Here is a 6,743-nt window from a genome sequence, read left to right on the forward strand (position 1 = left end):
TCTCGAAAGATAAAATTCAGAATCTTTCTTTCCCCTTCCGTCAATAAAAGAATGCGAATTCTTTTGACGATGAATGGCAAGAAAGAAATCGACGATGAAAGGGTACACTCGCATCTCGAGGCCCAACGAAATCTTGTGCCACTCCTTAAGGGGTCGAGTGGAGTCTACTAAGAGAGCATATCCCAGTCTGTATTCGAGTGCAGAAGAAAAACTGCACGCCAGCGGCGCGCAAGCCCTTTTCTCCCCTCCCCTCCAGCAAACGTTGTTCCTCGCTTTTGTTTCTTCCTACTACGACGTCGTTCAGAATATACACGATAACGCGAGAGTGTTTGGCGTCGAATCATGGCGACGGTATACGCGCTACATCTATCTTTCTCGCGCGATACACGATAATTTTTATTTTTCAATATTTAATGAAAATTTTTTTTTTAACGAAATTTATTCAGAAAATTTGTTTCAAAGCGGGATTTTTTTTAATTCAAATTATTCTATAACGAAGTCTCGCGTGCAATTAAGGAAGAAATTTCTCTTCCCTTTTATGAAGTTGTTCCATGCAGATACGTTTGATAGTAATTCTTTAAAGAACATTTTCTCACAAATACACACAGTTTCGTACGAAAATAATAATTCGATAAGAACCTTTCCCTCTCTTGGAAGAAAATAATTTTACTTCCAACATCCAAAAAAAAAGAAAATACTCTAATTAATTCTCAATCGGTCCGAATAAAATTTTCACTTACGAAAACTTTATTAAACGTCGACGATTAGAAATATCCGAGTGAACGGTTTCCTCTATATTCCGATGACGAGGCCAGCCATTGTTCACACGTTGTTATAAACGGTCGATATAGCGTTAATATTCATCAGCACGTCGACCGGTCATGAAATTCCGATCTTCTCAATGATGACGAGCTCGCGAAGGGTGGGGAGGGGAGAAAAGGAGGGAAGAGAGAGAGGAAGAGCCGTGTCTCTTAACCTTCTTTTGCGTGCAATTATTTTGAGCGTGTCAAAGGATCGATAAAACGTCGAGACACACGTGTGACAACCCGTGCTCGCTCGAATAATGTATGAACGTAAGATTGCAACGTAACCTGAATCGAATCGAACGGGTTGATAGACAAAGAGAGAGAGAGAGAGAGAGAGAGAGAGAGAGGTTCGAAGTTGGTTGCAGTTATCAAAGGCGGGAATTTAATACGATCAAACGTTTCGTTTAATTTCGTGCATAAAGGAGGATTAACGGGATTTTCTCTGTGAAAATGGATGGAATTTTTTACTTTTATCGGATGGATGGAATATTTTTTTTTAAAGATCGACGAATTTAGGTCTTGTACCAAGTTTCAAGTTTTCGAAACTTTTTTTTGGGATTTGTGCGGAACACGGTCGACGTTGCGCACCGGAAGAAAGTATGAAGGCGCGTTTACAACACAAGTACAAGGTCATTTGTTATTCCACTACTTGACCGAAATTTTTGTTTCGTTTAATAACAGTTAATTGTAATAATTATAATAATTCGTAATTTCTTAAAATTTTTAATTTTTTCTTAAAATTATGTATTTAACATATTTGGATTAATATTGAGTTTTGAATAATTGGTTTTATTTTATTTTTTTTTTTTGAGATATTGGTAATTTTGTACGATGTTTGATAATGGTTAAATGTTATTTTATCCATGGATTGGATTTCAAGATTTCTGGCCAAGAAAAGAGAAAAATTGGAGATACGCTTTATCGAGTTTGATAACTGTTATGGAGGAAAGGGCAGATATATATTGGCATTGTAACAAATATCGCACAATGTGATATTATTTCGTTATGTATTGTATTTTAGGATTTCTGGCCAAGAAAAGTTCAGAATTGGAGATATGCTTCATCGAGTTTGATAACTGTCACGAAGGGAAGAGATAATATATATTGGCACAGAATGGACAGAATTCTTTTTCTATCTTCTTCTCTGAAGAATCACGATTCTTTTTTTTCGAATGTCGGCTTACCTTTTCTGACTATATCTACTGCTCTTTCTCTCTTTTCTAAGGCGATCAACTTATCCTTTTGAAAGATGTCAATAATTCTGTTACAATCCTATCTTGGAAAAAAGTAATACACACTGAACCAGAAATGTTATTGAATCTTTCTAACGTTATTTTAACAATTTTGAAATGTTAACAAAAATTTTCATGTTTAAATAAACTTTTCTCTCCTCTTCTCTAAATCAACTTATTCTTCTGAAAAATGTTAATACTCCTAATACAATCCATCCTATTTTAACAATTTTAACAATTTTTAAATTCTAACAAAAATTTATACTTCATATACAAAATGAATATCAAGAAGAATAATTATTCATATTTAAACAAACTTTTCTCTCCTCTTCTATAAAATGATCAACTTATCCTTTTGAAAGATGTTAATACTCCTAATACAATCCATTCTATTTTAATAATTTTGAAATTCTAACGAAAATTTATATACTTCATATGTAAAATGAATATCAAGAAGAATAATTCATGTTTAAACAAGCTTTTTTCTCCTTTTCTCTAAATCAAATTACCTTCTGAAAGATGTTAATACTCCTAATACAATCCATTCTATTTTAACAATTTTGAAATTCTAACAAAAATTTATACTTCATATATAAAATGAATATCAAGAAGAATAATTATTCATGTTTAAACAAACTTTTCTCTCCTCTTCTCTAAATCAACTTATTCTTCTGAAAGATGTTAATACTCCTAATACAATCCATTCTATTTTAACAATTTTTAAATTCTAACAAAAATTTATACTTCATATATAAAATGAATATTAAGAAGAATAATTTATAGATATAAATTTTCATGTTTGAACTTTTCTCTCCTCTTCTCTAAATCAACTTATCCTTCTGAAAGATGTTAATACTCTTAATACAATCCATCCTATTTTAACAATTTTTAAATTCTAACAAAAATTTATACTTCATATATAAAATGAATATCAAGAAGAATAATTATTCATGTTTAAACAAGCTTTTCTCTCCTCTTCTCTAAAGTGATCAACTTATCCTTCTGAAAGATGTTAATACTCCTAATACAATCCATCCAATCTTAGAAAAAGTAAGAACAGTATTATTTCAACAATTTTAAAAATTCCAACAAAAATTGCGTTATTCTCATAGAAGAATATTTATATAAATTTTCATTTGTTTAAACGAAGAATCTTTCCTCGAATCTTTGATAAATAAATTTATGATTCCTTTGTAATTTCCAACGTCCTACTTTTCTCCTACCTAGAAATTAGAAAAGGAAAAAAAGAACTTATATCTCATACAAACTCTCATACAAATTAATTAAAAAAGAAGAAAAATTCTCTCGTGACTCTTCATCTCATCAACATTTCACAAACGTTGTTTTCCCGAATTTTCTCTTCGATTTCCAACAACGATCAAAAATATTAATTGAAATACAAATTTAACGAACGGAAAGGGAAAAAGAAAACCTGAAAAATCGTCTTCTTGTTGCAGAAACACAGAGGATTCCACACGCTGCAAGGGAAAAAATAATCAGGCAACGGTGCTTTATATAAAAATATTAAACGGGCACAAGTGTCGGCCGTCTTTTAATAGTTCGCCTAACCCAGTTTCCCCCCCTGGAACACTGGCATGTTCCGCGTTTAATCTCGTCATGGGACGCGATTTCTGCTCGTTCATGTTTCTCGTTGTGCAAACAACCCGGCGCGAAAAATCCTCCTTTCCGAAAAGGAGGCTTAATGAAGGTGGATCGATGCCACTTAGAATTTCCTTCTCCGCCCCGTTGATTCTACGTGACGGAAAATGTCGCCATCCTTTATCGGACGAAAATATGAATCACGGATCTCTTCGTTACGGGACAATTAGGAATTAATTGCGAGTTGGAACTTAACGAGTTCCAACCTCGAGAGTTTTGGATCGATCTCCATGTTTCCTCTGCCGAGCTGCCGCCATCTTGGATATTCCAATTTCCAAAATTATATTTCTTTATGGAATATATTTTTCCAATTTCCATATCTTGGATACCAATTTCCAAAATTATCTTCTTTATGGAATAGCAATTTCCAAAATTATATTTCTTTATAGAATACCAATTTCCATATCTTGGATATTCTAATTTCCAAAATTATATTCTTTATGGAATACTAATTTCCATATTTTGGATACCAATTTCCAAAAATTATCTTCTTTATGGAATACCAATTTCCAAAATTATATTCTTTATGGAATACCAATTTCCATATCTTGGATATTCCAATTTCCAAAATTATATTCTTTATGGAATACTAATTTCCATATTTTGGATACCAATTTCCAAAAATTATCTTCTTTATGGAATACCAATTTCTAAAATTATATTCTTTATGGAATACCAATTTCCAAAATTATATTCTTTATGGAATACTAATTTCCAAAATTATATTCTTTATGGAATACCAATTTCCAAAATTATATTCTTTATGGAATACCAATTTCCATATCTTGGATATTCCAATTTCCAAAATTATATTCTTTATGGAATACTAATTTCCATATTTTGGATACCAATTTCCAAAAATTATCTTCTTTATGGAATACCAATTTCTAAAATTATATTCTTTATGGAATACCAATTCCCAAAATTATATTCTTTATGCAATACCAATTTCCAAAATTATATTCTTTATGGAATATCAATTTCCATATGTTGGATACCAATTTCAAAAATTATCTTCTTTATGGAATACTAATTTCCATATCTTGAATACCAATTTCCAAAATTATATTCTTTATGGAATACCAATTTCCATATCTTGGATACCAATTTCCAAAATTATATTCTTTATGGAATACCAATTTCCATATCTTGGATACCAATTTCCAAAATTATCTTTTATGGAATACCAATTTCTAAAATTATATTCTTTATGGAATACCAATTTCCAAAATTATATTTCTTTATGGAATACCAATTTCCATATCTTGGATACCAATTTCCAAAATTATATTTTTTATGGAATACCAATTTCCATATGTTGGATACTAATTTCCATATCTTGGATACCAATTTCCAAAATTATATTCTTTATGGAATACCAATTTTCAAAATTATATTCTTTGTGGAATACCAATTTCCAAAATTATATTCTTTATGGAATATCAATTTCTATATCTTGGATACCAATTTCCAAAATTATCTTCTTTGTGGAATATCAATTTCCATATCTTGGATACCAATTTCCAAAATTATATTCTTTGTGGAATATCAATTTCCATATCTTGGATATTCCAATTTCCAAAATTATATTCTTTATGGAATAATGTTTTTAACAAATTTTGTTAATGCATAATTTTGTGTGATTTTTTAACAATGATTTTTTTTTAGAAGGTTAGGTATTGTTAGAATTTCTTTTCTATTTTTTTTTATTATTAGTTAAGCTAGATAATTTAATTATTTAGAATGTATAAGGATTTATTATTAACAATCACGCGGAATAAAGAGTAGAAATTGAATCGAAGCAGCATTGTATTCATTATATGATAATGAGACAGATAAGTTATACAAGAATGAAAAAGTTATGAATTTGATTTTAATATGACATTTGGAATTCTTGATTAATTATTTTTAGAAACAAGTTTTTAAGTGTTAAGTTTTGGAAAGTCAAGGAAGAAAATTTAATCTGTGTATGTGTATTTTTTATTTAAATTTATGATTTGATGATTCCACGAAGGAATGATAAATTTGTATGTTTCAATGTTATATAAAATGTCAAAGTACTTGTGCTTGGAAAGAAATGGTAAATATTTCTTCTAATCAATCGTTCATCAATATAATTGATTCATGTATTTCAATCTTGGTAATATTAAAATGTTAAAATACTTACACGAACGATGCATCGATCTTTATTGATCCTTTCGAGGAGGAAATTTTTATCGCTAATAAACGCGTTACGAAGAAAATTTCAGTACGATTGCAGACAATTCTGCAGTCAAAGTCGATGAAGCCTCTAAAAGCTTCGCGGGAAGCACTCAACAGGGAATGTTGCCAGTCTTGTTATCAGAAGTTCGTTAAGCTGCGTGCTAAAAGCCTTTTAGCCATCACTTTGTGTTGCCGGAGATTTGAACTTCGTATCCTTAAAATATGATCAAGAAGTTCTGCATGGGTTGTCGTGCATTTAGATATTGAAAATCCTGGATAGTTTCTTCCGTTCTGATAAGATGAGTGATGTATAATATCTTTTACACTCTGCTGATTTGTATTTATATTCCTATGTATTCACATGTGTGATAATAATAATCACGAATCGAATTTTGAAGCTCTGTTTTCAATTACTATTCTCTCTAATTAGATTTCTTTATAATTATGAAATTAATTATATATATTACTATACTCACATGTGTGATCAATGATAAAAATTGTATGAGTCAAGTTTTCAATTAATATTCTCTCTAATTACATTTCTTTATAATTATGAAATTATATGTAATTATATATAATTATTATATTATATTACTGAAATTATATATTATATTATATATTGTGATGATGAAAACTGTATATGAGTCAAGATCATGAATTGAAATTTGAACTTCTCTAATGTTTTCAATTACTATTCTCTCTGATTAGATTTCTTTATTATATTCACATTTGTGATGATCAATGATGACAACTGGGTATATGTCTGGATATATATCAAGATCATGAATTGAATTTTGAAGCTCTATAACGTTTTCAATTAATATTCTCTCTAATTACATTTCTT

This window comes from Apis mellifera, linkage group LG8 (genome assembly GCF_003254395.2).
Source record: "Apis mellifera strain DH4 linkage group LG8, Amel_HAv3.1, whole genome shotgun sequence".
Lineage (NCBI taxonomy): Eukaryota > Metazoa > Arthropoda > Insecta > Hymenoptera > Apidae > Apis > Apis mellifera.